The sequence below is a fragment of the Macrobrachium nipponense genome, chromosome 18 (assembly GCF_015104395.2).
Source record: "Macrobrachium nipponense isolate FS-2020 chromosome 18, ASM1510439v2, whole genome shotgun sequence".
NCBI classification, from domain to species: domain Eukaryota; kingdom Metazoa; phylum Arthropoda; class Malacostraca; order Decapoda; family Palaemonidae; genus Macrobrachium; species Macrobrachium nipponense.
Window position 1 is genome coordinate 73,396,070 of NC_087211.1, and position 18,545 is coordinate 73,414,614.

The window sequence follows — 18,545 nt, forward strand, 5'->3', positions numbered from 1 at the left end:
ATATACAGAAGTACTGTTCCATTATTAAACGTCAAAAACCTGTGATGGAGGCATAATGCCTGAACTGCCTTACATAGCACAAATGTGGGAACTGACATACAATAGAGATTTAGATACTTCAAAAAGGAGTAGAATGCAAAGATTCTTGGGCATAGTATAGCAGGAAGATATTACAAATGAGGAAGTGGTAGTAATATGTAGTGTCCAACAACTGAAAAATATGATCAAGACCTTTTAAGATGGGAAATAGTTTGGATAAGTGATGAGAAGAGATGAAAAACACACCAGTCAGAAAAATATTAGAAATAGAAACAAGATAAAGACCAATAGGCAGTCACAAGAAATATTGGAATAAATAGGATAGAGGAATACAGACAAGATGAGAGTTCACGCTGGAAGTAGACAAGACCAAGGGAGGAGAGAAAACTTTCACATCAAACCCTATACAAAATAAGGAAAAGCTGACAAAATTTACACTGATGATGATAATTTTTATATAATAATACAAATAGCAAGGTTCTTAAATGTCAACCTTTTTACCGAGATTATTAGCATATAATGTAAATTTTACCTGAACAGTTTGATCTGCCAAGTCCAAAGATATCTTCTGGTTTCCCAGATAGAACTGGTAAATGTTCTGAGCAACTTGTGTAGCAGAGCTCTCATTTTCAAGATACAACATTGCAGGAGCAACTGCTTGGAAGTCATCAATTACAGCATCAGCATGGATTGTAAGCAATAAAGCTGGAAAATCAACAATATTGTTTCATTATTTGGGAAATCACAATGAACTACCAATCGTTAAAAGGGTACACCCTCTTAGTCATAGCAAGGCAGAGTTAGCATCAACAGCTCATAACAATATTTCCATTCTCTGGAATTTTAAGTAGACATACATTAAGGTACAAGAAATACAATGTACATCATTAATAAATTATAATGAACAAAAATGTTTTTGAGGGACTATGATATTCCCATAGATTAACCTTTTCCTTGATTCAAGATTTGATAATTTACCATACTATCACAAGATTGAGTAATATAGCAGGAAACATGCAGCTGAAAGTCAAATGCAATAAGTAAATAACTTCAGGAAAAATTAAAAAGAAAATTCAATATTATTGCATTCTGGTATTATTACAGAAAAGGGTAGAAAAGAAAATACAATACTACAGGTCTTTCAAAAGTAAATCCATTATCACTATATATTCTGGTATATTACTAATAATGGAATCATAAGCTCATGTAATAAGCCATATGAACTTTAACTTGCCTTACCTAGCAAGATTCCACAGATCAGAATACTTACATTGTACTGTTGGTAAGGAAGGGAAAAAAAAAAAAACATTGGGCTGAATGCATAAATTCCTTCCACGAAGATACACGAGGGTAATTCAGTTAACTTCAATAGCAAATAGGGAAAAATAATAAGAATAGTTCACTGCTTCTATAAAGTTGCGCACTCTCAATGACCAGTAATCCTCAATGGAACACTTAATTTATTCCTGAAGAGGTCCAAGGGGGGGGGGGGGGGGTGAAAATTTGGTGGAATGTTGAACCACTCGCTCACTTCGGTTTTCAACTTCAAAGCAGACTGCACTATAGTAAATCTGAATGTAGTATGCTCTGATTAATGTAAATCAATGGATAACAAAAATGCAAAACTACATATATACAATAAATACAAAATAAAAAAGCTAAGAATGAACAAGTGAGCATAAACACTATCAAACTTCTATCAGTTATGCAAAAAATTCTGACGTGTGAATTTTAAGCACTTCCAGCCCATATAAAGTTTTTGTTCTGTGCTTCATGAAAGAGGAGGATTTCAGATATTTTCAAGGAATTATAGGGATTATAAGTTACCCTTATGAGCAATTTGCAACGAAGATTTCTAGTTTCTGACTACCTTAACGTTTCTGCTCTCTAGGCTGGGCATTACTCAACTAAAAAAGTCATGTCTGTGAAGTAACGAGTAACACTTAAATATAGTGACAACCATTTAAATGTAAATTGATTCATTGAATTAGGCTCAAAACATCTCAAAAATACATTTCCTCATTTTCTTGATTGGTTTTTATGACAATTTCTCCTTGCCTCTTATTGACAACTTTGATCCTACTATTAATCTACTATTTAAATGATATCTCAGAAAATAAAAATTTTTAGTATATGGCAGCATTAAATCTGGCTTTGCAAAACTGCTTCAATTGTTTGAGGTCTTCTGAAAATCAACATTTTAATATTTCAATAAGGTAGACCTACAGTATTAGTTATATACATAGAATAACCATTTGGAATCAGAAAGACTATGCTAAGGCCAAACAAAGGCTGGAAAAATTATGTACCATTAAATAAGCATACACATCCCCCATAGAGATGATAAGTGTCTCTTTTATGTGCAACATTCAAAACAACCTGTGTCTCTTTTATGTGCAATATTCAAAACAACCTGTGTCTCTTTTATGTGCAACATTCAAAACAACCTGTGTCTTTTATGTGCAATATTCAAAACAACCCAAGTACCATTTTTTTTTTTTTTATTGTTTAAACAAATTAAATGATAATCAGTTTACCACTCTGATTCCATGCTATTCGGTGATGCTGTTGCTAGATTATCATACCTAAAAGTGTTTAGTAATTCATGTGCTATCATACGAATAATTTAACCCTTGAAGTGCTTAATTAATCACAGAAAGGCAATACTTTCCACTATTGTTATATATTTCTAAAATAAACGAGTCACTCATGACAGCTGTTTTCTGAAATGCAACCAATTGCTTATCATAGAAAACGTTAAAAAACGAGAACTTGCGAAGAACTATTATGTTCCAGCTCTCACCATTGCATGCACTCAACAGACTAATCATATTTCATTATATATTATATTGTCCAGATACTACAACTGCATAATACCAAAACAAATTGTGAAAAATGAGAAAGGAAAAGCTCATTCATATTAGCCAGCATCCCAAACATCTTGCTATCTTGACCCTATATGATCAGTCCTCAGGTCAGAACTGCATTTGGCAGATAACACAGGCTTTCGCATCTCGATGGTTTCCGATATTTTAAAAACTTAATACGTATTTAATCTTTTCAAAGGGGTCAGTTTGGACATACAGAATACCTCATGAAATTAATATAAAACTTGAAATTTATGATAGAATAGAAACAAATTATGTAATCAAAATTAACAAATACTAGAATGTATAAAAGCCACTTTCATAATGACAAAAGCTTGACTGAACGCAATATCTAGAAGCTGACATAAAACATCAAAATTACCTCCTTCCTAGAGGGTTTTTGTTTATGGTTTTTTCTTTTCTTTATGCAGTACTACCACACGTAACTTGAAAGTCCTGATTATACTTACGCATGGCAGCAAGTGCGCCTTCATGCTGAGTATAGCCTGATATCAGGTTCACTTTGTTATATTTTCCATCTCTCAAAAGTACTGCAGGATAGTCAGGTAGATACATTCCATCTACCCTTGGTACCATAACAACTGGAGAATTTTGCCATACCTGAAATATTGTCAGTATATTTAGGATGAAGCATGCAATAGTAGTGTATCACATGCCATCTGCCCTTATCTCCTAAACCATAATAAACTTTGATTGCCCAATTTTTTTTTTTTATGTAAAACTTCATCCAAACCTCTCCTTAGGTCACTTAGACATCAACTGTCCAAAACTTTATTTAGCTTTTATATAATACCTATACTAACTGAATTGAAAACCAATTCAAATGTTTTGTACCACACAATTCTTGAAATCTCTGAAATGTCATATAACATCTTTTTTTGGCAAACTTGGAAAGCTTGAATTTACTCACAGTAGAAAAACTTTCTACTGTCCATTGCCGAATTTATAACCAATAAGTAACATCAGTCAGACACTACCTATAGGGTGAATAAAGATTCATGTAGTACTGCCATGTTTCCTGGAATTTTCATACCATTTGTGAAGTGTAAATGTCTATTATTCAATATTGTATTAAAAAGTAAAGTATTTCTACTAGAATAAGTTCAGCTTTGTACTGAAATAAATGATTATATGGAAGTAACCTGTAAAGTGTTGGTAAATGCCTAAAAAAATAATCACCTTTCCTTATTACTATTATTTTTTTAAAGAATGTTTTGAAGTTCAAAAGTCCATTAAAAAAAAGGTAGAAAATTAAAAAAACAACTCAAGTCAGTCCAAAATGGGCTAATCCAGTTAAATATTTTCACATGTACAGTAAACTCCCCGTATTCACAGGGGATAGGCACCAACCCCCTGGGGAAATAGCTAAAATTTGCAAATACCTCAAACCCCTATATCTTATACCTGAATATTTTAATAGTTTTATCACAAAAAGTGCATTTAGTCACGAAAATTATATGAAAATACAGTAATTTGTGAATATTTCTGTGAAAAATACTGCGAATAGGCTAATTTTCTGCAAGTAATGGGTATATACGGTTCATAGAACAATCTGTAAATAGGCGAGTCCGCGAATAGTGCGATCAACTGTAATGCCATTATATAGTGTTGCCAATAGTACGTATGTACAAGTCATGTATTGTTCATTGATAACTGAATTAAAATACTGTCTGCTTTATTACTTTAATTGCTGATGGCGCTTAAATTATGAGAGACTTGATTATTTTTGTTTGATTACCTGACTTTCTTTCCTAGCAAAAATTGTAAGTTTTTTTCTGCGAATTTATTACCAGCCACCCTTTCCTCGCCATAAAAAATAAAAGTCGTATCTAGCTGAAAACCATCACTTACAAAAACGTCAATATACATAATTCATGAAGTGATTAAAGAGAGTCCCCTATTGGTCATCACTAACTTATGCAATACATGAGAAATAAAGGGTAAAATTTGTAATGAACAAGACATTCTGAGGAGTGAATGTTCAAAGGTCTAGTTACCAAAAAATGGAATGTGTTTCTAGCCAATAATTTAACTATAACCAATTCTGATGTCGACAGTGATATATAAAAAAAGGAGTATATCAAGGAAACATGACAAATTTTAAAAGTAATTTGTATTTTTGCTAATATAAAAACCTGAGGTTTTTACATAGCAATCACCTTCAACGCAAGCTGGAGCAGGCTATTCTGCCCAACAAGGCTGTTTGGTAGTGTAACAGGTGAGGGGGGTTCCCTCACCACCTCCCTTAGATGAGTCGTGTAACCACTTGCCTTATAGCCCAGGCAACCAAATGAGGGGTGGTTACGTGTGGGCAGTTCATGTAAAGACCTCAGGTTTGTATGTTATAAAAAATACACTTCACTTTTAAAATTTGCCATTTGTTCCTACATGAATAAAAACCATTGCTTTACATAGGAAGACTATTAACTGGTGGGAGGATGAGGAGACTTCGTAACCGACTGGAGGTTCGCAACTTCGCCTCACCTAGGACTTTTCCTGGTAGTGCAATGCTGAGCAAAGGAATCAGTGCCATGCCTCTGATCAGAAGAACAAAAGTGTGCTCGACTGTGAGACTTCTGGGCTTTTCAAAGTAATGGGTTTGAACGCAGCATTACTCCAAACAGGATATGAATTAGAACATTGTGTCGGAGACAATAAAGCTAAGATAAGTAACGAGTTACATAGTTTTATTGTCCATCCCTCTCTCCCCTTGCTAGAGAGAGGGCAGGATTTACTTCTATTAGATCATAACAGTGAAAGAATAGAAAGGCTGATCATTCTGCTGCATCTGTCTGGGAACCTATCCTCTGCCCACCGCAAGAGGAAGGTACTAGGAAATATGAGGGAGGCCAATCACACGCACACTTTCACTTCTACTACTGTACATCTTAGAACAGATGCTACCTGACCCACTAAGGGAAATGGATGAGCTACACAACTTGTTGAGCAGCCACCAAAGGACCCAATGAAAAAGTGTCCAAGGACCTATGAGCAATGTCCCTCAGGAAAAGGAGGTGAAGCAGCCACACTCCTGCGCTCAGCACCTAATATACTGACAGATCCTTGAACGTGAGGGAGGGCACAATGCCCCTAACTTCGTGCGCTCTGGGCCGTAACATAATCGAGTTCTCGTTTAACGTTGTATATGCTAGTTTGATGATTTCACAAAGCCAGAGAGGTAGTGTTTTTGGACAAATCTTTCTTGGTCTTGCCAGTGTAACATAAATTTCGAAACTCTGGAGGCCAGAGTTGCCGAGTCCTTTAAAAATAGCGCTTGCGGCATTTAGTGCAAATGGTGCTTGGGTCTACAACAAAGGGCGAGAGAAAACAAATGCATCATCGATCTCCCACACCCAGGCAAAAGCGAGGTTATGGTTTAAATTATTCTTGGATTGGCATGTTATCCATAAGCAAGAACAGATATTAAAAAATGCTCAATCACAACAAAAAGGAAGGAAAAAACCACGATGAAGTGATGGGAGAACAGACAATACGCACTGCATCAGCTTCGATGAAGGTTATAAGGAAAGTGGTTACACAACTTGGCAAACGGAAGTGGTGAGGGTACCCCTCATTTCTCCCACTGGTAGTGTAACTACAAAACAACCTTGTTATGTAAAATAGCCTGCTCCAGCTTGCACTGATTGTTGTTTAAGATTAAGCCAGCCTTGTGCTGGCACGGGCTCTTGCTACTGGAGCAGCCCGCTAGCTTGCGCTGAAGTCCTGTGTAAAGACCAATGGTTTGTATTTGTGTATGAACAATTAAGATTGTATGTTAATTTAAACTTGAAAAAATCATGTCATAATTTATTTACCTATTCAAATGCTTACAAATTTATTATATTTTAAAATAATGTTCTCACTTACACTGTGAGCATTTTACTGAGCATTTATATATACGTAAGTGTTTCTGCTAAAAATCATTATTTAAGTAATAACTGAATATCTGTATACTTACCATTGTAACCAAACATTGGATAATGTGAATAAAAATGTGACTCTTCTGTGCACATTTCAAAAATATTTTGGCTAATTTGGTGCCGATTTGCCTTTCATTATAATAATGAATGAAAGGTAATTATAATCAGTATTAGAACATAACCAAATTTGTGCAAACTTGTGATTCACATTCCATTGCTATACAAAAATTTTTTAGAAACGTTAATGATACTAAGAGCAAAACCTTGGTCAAGTTGTCCATTTCAATACTGAAATATACTTCTCTTTTGCCTTGGCTACAGGTGCACAAAGGTAGTAACTATGAAGATGATTGTTCATTGAACACTGCAAATGTGATTTCTTAATGCACTTACAACTTCAAGAATAATCTGAAATATATTCAGGCAAAAACGTGGGCATGCATATTGGAATTATCTAGTCAAAACCACCCCAGGGTCAACACAGTCTTGCTTTTAAAGTACCAAACATAGTCAGTTGTTACACTTGGCTAATTATTTCTTTTTGTTACTTATACGCTGTTAAATGTTTCATATTCACAAGTATATTAAGCCACAATATTGTATAATATCGAATTCACTGTATCTTCGGAATTACTTGCACCACAGGGATTTATAATTGCAAAGTGCGTCTCCCTGGTCACGATTTAAACCTGGCCAGGGCAGAAGCTTATATTTTGTAGTTACTACATCAAAATCTTGGCAACAGTATCCTTCATTACTTTACGACTCAATCTCAAATAGTCTTTAGCTGTAAACTCTGCTACATGAATTATGCATAAATAACCGTTGTGAAAATTAAGGAAAATATTAGGCTATCAGGTGTCAAAAACATTAACAGCTTGATGCTGATTACTGTCTTGCCTTCACATAGCAACAACTTTAGATTTTCCTTTTGACATATTACAAACTTCCAAGCTTCAATGACTCAACCTACTACACCCTGTACAATATTTCATACAAAAGGAACCATCCCCCACACCCTTGTCAGTTACCGTAAAATGTCCCTCAGGGTCCCAAACCCACACTTAGTAGTGATGAGCAATAATAATCATGTTCCCATTCCCAACAGGGATTTATTTCCATATCCATGATAATAAAGACTTTTGTAAAATCAAAGGTTTATAGCTGTGAAATGCAATTAATAAATATACTATCTTAGGTATTTCGATTAACAAATATATGTTAATAATAATAAAACATTCAAATACTCAATTGGATTAGTACATATATATGAAAGGAATTACACAAACTTTGGGACATTTCTTATGAACTCTATTTCATTTTATTGAACAGAATTAATAAAACTCACTCAACAACTAAGGCCTGTAAAACTTTAGGTTTTGTCTATGAAATTTTTAATGTAAACTCAGTAACTTATCACAAGAGTTTTAACTCAAACGAATAGTAAAATTTCTGGTAACATTTACAAAGAAAAAATCTAAACTCCTTGAAAAAATGTAAGGTCTGGATAAACTTTTATACAGAATTAGTTACCATTCTGAATGTACTGTATACGCAAGTTGGGTAATAACTTTTGATGTGCCATGATGAATTCACTGTACTGCAATTTCATGATAAAAAAAAATATGTAGATAAAAATTAAGTGTGAATAATGACTTACTGTGAAAAAAGATGGTAGAGGAACTAGATCATCTAAAGACAATGCCTGAAGACAGTATAAAAGTCTTGTTGACTCTATAGTAGGAGGGTCCTCAGTTATTCCAGAACAGTTGTATATCAAACCTACAGTATGGGCCACTATTTGATGGTCATTGCGCAGTGCCCAGGGACTTAATGCTGAGCCTGACTGTAAAATTGCTTTATCAAACAAGCCTGTTATTGGAAGAAATGAAATACGATTGAACTGAACCCTAAATATACTGTAAAAGCATAAAGGAACAACAGCCTCATTCCCTGCCAAGCTTTATAGTTCCAAAAACAAACACCTGTGCATAAGTATTACAAAACTTTGACAGTATGTATAACATAAGCAAATGTAAATCTGTAAAAACAACATCAACAGCTTCTGAAGTCCCATCTTCCAATGATGATACTCAGATGACATTACAATATTCTATATATCAAATCCAAAAGTCTAACTTTAAAATGATGTAGCATAATATTAACTGACTTCACTTACATTTACTCAGTAAACACTATTGTATAACTCAGAGTACCTGCTGCTGCTGGTGTGAGGATCTGATAGTGAGCAGAGGCTGCGCCAGAACCTTGTCCAATAAGAGTAATCCTGGAAGGATCACCTCCAAGTCTTCTAATGTTGTTTTTCACCCAATCAAGGGCTAACGTTTGGTCTTTGAGTCCCAGATTCCCTGGCATGACATTATCTCCAGTTGAGAAGAATCCTGAAATATTGAAACATTAAATAGCAGAATAAGTAGCAGAAACATGAGAACTATTACTAAATCATGCATAAATCACCGCAGTAAAAAGCTAGGTGATATTTTTAATGATAAAAGTTAGATTAAATTACTCACCTCAATGTTCTAGGTATCATCAAATTTCAGTAGTTCAGACAATTATCTATGTTGGTGGTGTGTTATAGTTAAAGGAAAAATAAGCAAGTGATACAGGCAGCCCTCGGCTAACAGCGGCATCAGTTAACAGCTGTCCGGTTTTACAGCGCATGTCTAGCAACGCTGTTAACTGGATTTTCGGTGCCGATCTCTGGTTAGCAGCGCCAATCTCTGGTTAATGGCGCCGATATTTGGTTATTGGAGCTGTTAAGCAGGTTTTCAGTGCTGTTATTGCCGATTTTCGGTTAGCAGCATCAGCCGGGAACGGAACACCCGCTGTTAGCTGAGGGCTGTCTGTACTTAATTTTTAATACAGAACTTAATAATAAAAACAGTGATTTGCATTCTAAGATTGTAAAACTACATAGAAAACATGGTACTGTACCTAACGTTCCCAGTCGGTACTGTATTGATACCAAGACTATATCTTTGCTCAGTAGAGCCAGGGGAGCATACTCTTCTGCTCCGCCAGAAATGAAGGCACCCCCATGGATCCACACCATGACAGGTAAATCAGAAATGTTTGGCTGTTGCAAGAAAAAAATTAGTTAAACAGGTGAACAGCAGTTTTAGAGCAATGAGCAAACTTTCATCTGACTGTTACATATCAATGACTGAATGAACAAATACAATATACAGTAGTATTGTAAACAGGAGATTAAATACACAATATAAAATACATCTGCTATAAAGGACAGTACAGCAACAGCATGTGACTATTTCTTATTAATCACGTGCAGAATCTATAAGAGTATTGCAAAGTTGGTGCTTCGAACTTTCTCCAGACAGTTAAATTAGATTTCAGTACTTTCCAGCTCCTAACATTTAACTTAAGTCTGACCTTTATCTTTACTACATAAACCAACAATACATTTATATGAATGAGCTCAAATAAACCGACTTTATACATTCTATATTAATTTTTGTTAAGCATCAGTAGGCAAAGATCAATGACCATGCTACTAGTGACAAGTATCAGAAACAACCATCAAAACTATAGCACTCATTTTGTTCAGTCCTAAATATATTAAAATGAGATGTGAGAAATCAGTCATTAGAAAGACTTGCATTTACAGTTGCTTAAGGATAAAAAAAGAGAGAAACCATTCCTTAAGGGAAAGATGGCCAGAAGTATGCCAAAGACGTGGTTGAGAGATGACGTGAAGAAAAAGGACAAACTGCCACCCCATAAAGAGGCATCATTGAGGTCTTATACAGAATTAGAAACAGAAAACGTTTTTTAACCAAACTTTTTCACGTCCGTGACAAGTCCAAAAGGAAACAAAAATAGAAAATACATATTATAAATGTTAAAAATGCCACCATCTTCTATGAGAGTGCGCCTGAATACAATCCCAGAGGAAGAAACCTTGGAAGGCAGATGAGGAGGATTAACGATTAACCCTCAGGGAAGTGACACAGCTGCCATTTAAAGGGTGGATAGTTGTAAGTCATGGATAACAGAAGCAAGGAGAAAATTCGAATTCAATAGCTGAGCAATAACAGGATTATTGATGATAAGGAGATTGGAACTTAGTGCAGCATTCTTACCCTTGGTGTATACACATTAAGATAAAGACAATCTTCGTTCCCCTCCACAACAAACTTTCCATCCTTCACAGCATCAGGACTCAACTGAGGACACTTGGGTGGGGAGACACTCCCATCTCTCGTCCCTTTCCAGCTGTGGGAGGGACAGGATCCTGAAAAATGTAAGAACAATATACGTAAATATCTAAGATTCTTCAGTCCCGTAGTATGTCAACTCCTGATATTTTAATGACTTCAAATGATGTCAGACATAGAAACTTTTGGCAAACTTCATCTAATCATTTTGACATTTTGCTTTCCATTTTTTTAAAACAATACAATAAAACAAATAAAATATTCAGCTTTACAACTGCACCTTAAACAGCATTACGTAGTACAATGGAAAATAAATCAAAATCGAATATGCCAAGGACGAGGTTTGGGCACCCCACAATCTCAAAGGGTTAATTCTACAAATTGATATCAATACAACTATGCCAGTGACGATGACAGAAGGAAAAAGAAGTACATTTTGCCCTCAGGATGGAAAAAATGAAATAAGCATGAATGTTTTCGCTGTGTAAATGAAATTTGACAAATTCTTCAATGAAAACAGTAATCAGTTAAAATTAGTGGGGGTTACACATACATATTAAACAGTAGAACTGCTAAATGTAAAACCAGAACCAGACTTATCCTCTATGTATGTGCAATGCTGATTTTAAAGATATGATTGGATAATACAGTATGACTGATAGCATATAAGCTGAAGACGATCTGAAAGTACTAATGAATGAATTCACAGTTTTAGAGTTGGAATCACATTAAGGATGTCCTTCATACATATGAAAATCAAAACAATGGTCTTTCGAAATCAAATATGACAAAGAGGTCACTTGCATAAATCCCTGCAACTGTTTCAATATCTCAAGTTCCCCCTCCCCCAACATCAGCTATAAATAGATATCCTAAATACCTAAATAATAAATGATTAATAAAAACTTACCCTGAACCTCAAACCCTCAACAGGGGCCAGGGCAAAGGGAATGCCTTTGATACTGTAATAGAATCGATCATTGCCTCTGTCACTGTCTCCATCACTGAGGGTTTCTTTCATCTGTAATAGCTCCATTGCTTCAGCGGACTGTCCGGTGTCTTCCTTCTTCTCCTGACCACAAACGCCCTGTACTGCCAATGTGGTGACAATCAGCCATCTTGAGAGGTGCTTCATCCTGTGTAAAAAAACAAAAAGAGGTTCATGCTCATTACTGATGCTGATTAAAATTCTAAAAAGTCTTTGTTATTTTTAGAAACCTCCATATTCCCAATCGGTGAGCACAACAAACAAAAAGTGAACCGAGCAACTATCACAGCCACGAACAACAAGAAATGTATCATAGTACAAAGATAACTCAACCTAGTTATCTGAAGTGAAAAGAGTAAAAGTTAAAAATACTTATGAGAAATAAAGTATGAGTGTGTACAAAGAAGTTGATGTAATTATACTAGATGTAAAAAAAAACATGGTAATAGTGGTGGTCCCAACACTAATGAAGCTACTTCATTACAAGGGACTACGAGCATCAAGATACAGTGGTCCACCCGTATTCACGGGGGATGCGTACCAGACACCCGCAAATGTTAGAATCCTCTAATAATTAGAACCCCTACAAAAATGCTGAAAAAGGCCTATTTTGGTAGGTAACACTCAAGAAAAACCCACTACTAAATTTTTATACCTTTTTTTTTTTAATAATTTTATCACAAAAAGTGGATTTTATGATGAAATTGATATAAAAAACAAGAATTTCTGGATATTTCTCATAGAAAAACAGTGCAAATAGGCGAATTTCCCGCGAATAACGGGTAGATATGGTCCATAGAGAAATCCGTGAAAACTGATGAGTCCACAGTCTGGAGAATGCAAATACGTTGGCCACTGTATACTAAAGAATATACAACGCAGATTCTTGCATGAAATGTTTCAACAGCTATTTGAATACCTTTTTGGAGAATGACCGCAAACTCAGGAATATGGATTGAGTGCAGAGTAACACTGAGAACTATGCAAAAGTGTTGAGCAGCTAGATGGCACTGATAGGTATGGCGTAACAAAACATCAAAATAGAAGAGCAGAGATAAATAAAATTAAACAAGGCTAAAGAAAAGAAGTTACATGAGGAATCTGCACAAATGCAGAGATTCAAGACCTCAAAACAAAGAATTCCATTGTCCAAATAACAGCCACACTCAACAGTATAGCAACTGACTGATCGACTGAAGTAATGTAGTGTTTTAGCCACTGAACCCATCCACACTTTATTGTCTGATATAAACTCTTACTTCATGGAAAATGAAAGAAGACCTTGGAATAACTTTACTGGCTGAGTAATCTTACAAAAACAAAGGAGAATAAGTGAATAAGGCACAGTGAAGGACAGAATAATGTTTGCATTATATAACAAAGAAAAGTACAGAATAAAACATTAGCATTATACAACGAGTACAATGGAAAGTTCTAGGCGTCATGTTAACACAGATCAAACAAAAAATGCTACAGGGAAACAGCAACCCAACAATGATTGATTGATTGATTTATAGATTTTAGGCATACATGCCAAGCACTGGGGCAACTAAGGCCATTCAGCGCTGAAACGGAAATTGACAGTAAAAGGTTTGAAAGGTGTAACAGGAGGAAAACCTCAAAGCAGTTGCACTATGAATCAACTGTTAGGAGAGAGTGGAAAGTAAGACGGAGGAAAGAGAATAAGAACAGAGGTGCAGTTAAAGGGATGGAAGCAGTTGCAGCTAGGGGTCGCAGGGACGCTGCTAAGAACCTCAAGTAATGCCTACATTACACCGCATGAGGTGCACTGATGGCACCCCAACGGGGAACCCAATAATGTAAACAGGAAAAAACTCCCGTTTACGAGTAAAATCATTTAGTAAATGAGTGAAATCAAAGTAAGTAAGTGTGCTAAGAAAATCTAAAATGATTAGAAAGTCGATTCAAATTAAGCTGGTCTTATGCCAGCACGCTTCCCGCACTAAGGTAAGTTTGGCAAGACCTAAAGGTGCGTAAGGGGCATCGTGTGGAGGTGGCAGTTTTGGCCCGGAAAAAAGTCACAGGAAAAACAGTCACAATTTTGGCTAAGAAAAAAAAGTCATTGGAAAATCAGTCACAATATTGGCTAGGAAAAAATATCACAATTTTGACTAGGAAGAAAATCACAAGAAAACCAGTCACAATTTTGGCTAGGAAAAAAGACAGGAAAAACAGCCACAATTTTGAATAGGAAAAAAAAAAAGTCACGAAAAAACAGTCACATTTTGGCTGAGAAAAGTCAATTTTGGATAGGAAAATAAAGATCACAGGAAAAACAGACACAATTTTGGATAACACAAATTTTGGATAAGAAAAAAAAGTCACAATTTTGGCTAAGAAAAATATCACGGAAACCCAGTCACAATTTTGCCTAGGAAAAAAAAAAAACAAACAAAAAAAGTCACAATTTTGGCTAGGAAAAAAACACAAAAAAAGTCACAATTTGGCTAGAAAAATAAAACACACAAAAAAGTCACAATTTTGGCTAGAAAAAAAAACACAAAAAAAGTCACAATTTTGGCTAGGAAAAAAAAACACAAAACAAAAAAAAGTAACAATTTTGGCTAGAAAAAAAACACACAAAAAAGTCACAATTTTGGCTAGAAAAAAAACACACAAAAAAGTCACAATTTTGGCTAGGAAATAAAGCCACAGGGAAAACAGCCACAATTTTGGCTAGGAAAAAAAGGGCAGGAGAAGTCCCATTACTTTATAGTGGCCGGTAATGAAGTCACAGGGAAAAATTCACAATATTTCTTGGTCATTAACTCTATGTTATTTACAGTCTTTTGTATATGTTATTTACTGTAATCCCCAACGGCCTTGTACTAAACACACCGCAAAGGTAGATACTACATACCGGTTTAACAGCCTTGGGGTCACCATCCAGTAAAGATTCATGTGACACTTTTTCCTGGAAACTTTTTTTCCTGTTTTTTTTTTTCTGGGACTTTTCGCTTACTCGGGGAGTAAGCCTACACATTACTTTGTTGTTGTTCTTCTTTGTTGGGGGTTGGTTAGGAAAGGTCTATGGAAAAGCCTAACAAGGTCTGAAAAAATGTATTTTGCCTTGAGTCAAAGGTACAGGAACTTTCGGATGGAATATTTATGATTTATTTATTGGAATGAAAATGTAAAAAATAAATAATGAGCACCTTAAACAGTACAGAACAATTATTTCTCATAAAATATAATGTGTTTAATTTCATTGGTGAGACAAAGCTCTATTTGACCGTAGATTTTAGCACGCACCCCGAGTAAGATGGACGTCAGATCACACCTTGATTTTACCTGAATTTGATGTGGATCTACAGATTCATCAGATTACAGAGATTTGTTTTGATTAAGATTAGACGAGTACGGAACAACGATCCAGTGAACCACTCCAGTGTAATCAAAGTCTGTTATTTATCAGGCAACTCGATCAGGATAAAACTGAAATCCATTTATAAAAACAGGTAGCAGTTTTCATGCGTTCTTTTGCTCTTTATTTTAAACTACTCATTTGTGTATGTTTCATCTTTGATAAGTTTAATATTCATTATGTTAATAATTAGAAATTTTTTTTAACAAGACATTCAGTTCATGGAAGCTGTCTTTTTATATAATAATAATTAGGAGAATGGAATAATGACATGTTCAAAGGCTTATATTTTTTGTCCACATCTATCAAAAATAATTGCAAGGCTCTTCAGATGATCTGTCCAAACATACCTATTGGTAGCGCCAGTGTGCATGACACTGCAAATACATACTACTCTGTATTTCATGAGCGTGGGTGTACTATATGCGTCATTTCCGGGAACACACACACACACACACACACACACACATATATATAGATATATATATATATATGTAAGTTAAATATTATTATGTGTACACACATTATTATTACCAAATTTCACCTTATTTCATCATGTAAGCATACGAGAGAGAGAGAGAGAGAGAGAGAGAGAGAGAGAGAGAGAGAGAGAGAGAGAGAGAAAAATCTCTCTCTCGTATGTTTATGAAAAAAGGTGTATTTGGCTAAATTACCTAATGATTCTTTAAGCTCGATAACTATTAACGTCAGTAAATGAGAGAGAGAGAGAGAGAGAGAGAGAGAGGGAGGAGAGAGCGAGAGAGCGAGATGAGAGAGAGAGAGAGAGGAGAGAGAGAGAGAGAGAGACCTTGAAACTGAAGAGTATCCATCGAGTCACCATCTTCTTTCCAAGCGGAAAATGACCGGGTGAAGGGTAGCTATAATTTCAAGGAAAATGGTGATTTGTTATTAATTTAAGGGGGAAAAAATCTATAAACATTTTGCACAAAAACAAGGAAATACTGGAAGGTGAAATAAATAACAAAAAGCACACACAGAAAATGACGGTGAAAGGATTAATGATAAATGCAGGATAATATTGGATAACTAAGAATGAATGACAAACGGGGAAAAGGAGAATGGATGTACTCGCGTACTAATGAAGATTATTTATTTTTTTTTTTAGATCAGTTTATTGAGAAGTTTGGGAGACGGAGAGCGCCGGACTATGATAAAATCGTCGCAGAGACGACTTTAGCCGACACTGAAAAGACTCGTACTACACTATAACTATACTCGGTTTTTTTTCCATCTGTCCACCCGCCTGTGGTGTTTGCGTATGGTACCACTGCGTCCCGGGCTTTAGATAGTTACGCTGTGTGTAAGTTTTAGGTAAATAAAAGGATATCTGGGTGTACAATTGCAACTGAAAAGTGTTTGTTTTAATAATTTACTGAATGCGAATTACACCGTTAATATTCGAAATAGGATATTATTATTGTTGAATGTAAGCTGAATGTAACTATCTAAAGCCCGGGACGCAGTGTTACCATATGCAAACACCACAGGTGGGTGGACAGATGGAAAAAAAACGAGTATAGGCTGTTTCGCAAAATATAGAATGAGGAAACAAAGGCTGGTGACTGGAGAATTGGGAATCATGTCATAGTAGGCACGAAAGAAGAAGGGTGACTAATTGGATGGGGAACGAGTAAGGACAATGCGCTTCCGTCGAATACGATGAAAATGTAGATTTTTTATCATCATCATCGCCTCCAACGCCGCGTGGACGTAAAGGGCTTCTGGGAAACCCCGCCACTCGCCTTTTTCCCGCGCTTCGTCTTCACTCAACTCCCGCCTCATAGTTCTCATCCCAGTGCCGGTGGGTCTTCCCACTTTTTTTTAGTCTCATTGGATCACAGCCAACGTTATTACGCACTGTTATTATCCCGGGGGTTGTGTATAATGAAATGACTGACGAAAATGCGATAAAAATGATCTATGCATTTATTTTCAGCAGGAAGGAGAGTGAGTATATAATTTTGGCCCGAGGCCAGGCGCTGGGACCTATGATGTCATTCAGAAAGGTTGTACTGATGGTTAACAGGAGGGATACCTCGCAGTTACACTGACACACAATTGTTAGGAGAGGGTGGAGAGTTAGACGGAAGAAATAGAATATGAAGAGAGGTACAGTAAAAGGAATGAAAGGGGCTGCAGCTGGGGGCCGAAAGAACAGTGCAAAGAAACCTTATATAATGCCCACAATGCGTGAGGTGCACATCAGATATTTGTGTTGAGGGAGACTGCACCACTGTGTATTCATTTTAAAAGTCTCCTTCTATTGGCCTTTTATTTTTGTAAATGAAGATAAGGTGTTTGGCAGTGACCACAGACCAATATTATGGAAGACCTTACGTCATTAGGGCATTCCCTTGATATACGTCAAGATCTGTGAATTTATCCACGAACAATAGAAATAAAAGGTTTGGGACCTATGAGGTTATTCAATGCTGAATGGGAAGTTAACACTATGGTTTGATAGGTGTAGCAGGAGGAATACCTCGCAGCTGCACTATGAAAAAAAAGTGTTAGAGAGGGTGAAAAGTCAGATGGAAGGAAGAGAATATGAACGGAGGTACAGTAAAAGACATGAGGGAGGTTGCAGCTAGAGGCCGAAGGGACGCTGCAAGAGGTCACGTAGTAGGAGAGCGAGAAATGAAATAGTTATGTATTACCTCAGTTAACCAAACCACTGAGCTGACTAAGAGCTCTCCTAGGGCTAGCCTGAAGGATTAGATATTTTTACGTGGCTAGGAACCAATTAGTCACGAAGCAACGGGACCTACGGCTTATTGCAGGATCCGAACCACATTACATCGAGACATGAATTTCTAATCACCAGAAACAAATTCCTCTGGTTCCCTGTTGGCAGAGCGGGGAATCGAACTCGGGACTTACCGAAAGTGAATGGTGTCAATGATAATGTCAGCTGGGCCTCCTTGGTGGTAACAGAAGATTTGGAAGACACCGAATCATTCTGATGGAGGTATGAGAAGGCAGCCGGAGAGGAGTGGAGATTTGTGGAAGATAAAACAAGAGGGTGTCGAGTGGCGGAATTTCAAAGTGACCCTTTTGAGTTAACGGCACTGCAGACGATGATGATGATGATGATGATAATGAACA

General features: G+C 36.2%; 1 pseudogene; it reads right to left on the reverse strand.

Annotated features, from left to right (window-relative positions):
* Window positions 1-17,782, reverse strand: part of LOC135196643 (venom carboxylesterase-6-like) — a 32,337-nt pseudogene extending 14,555 nt beyond the window's left edge.
* Window positions 17,783-18,545: the final 763 nt, after the last annotated feature.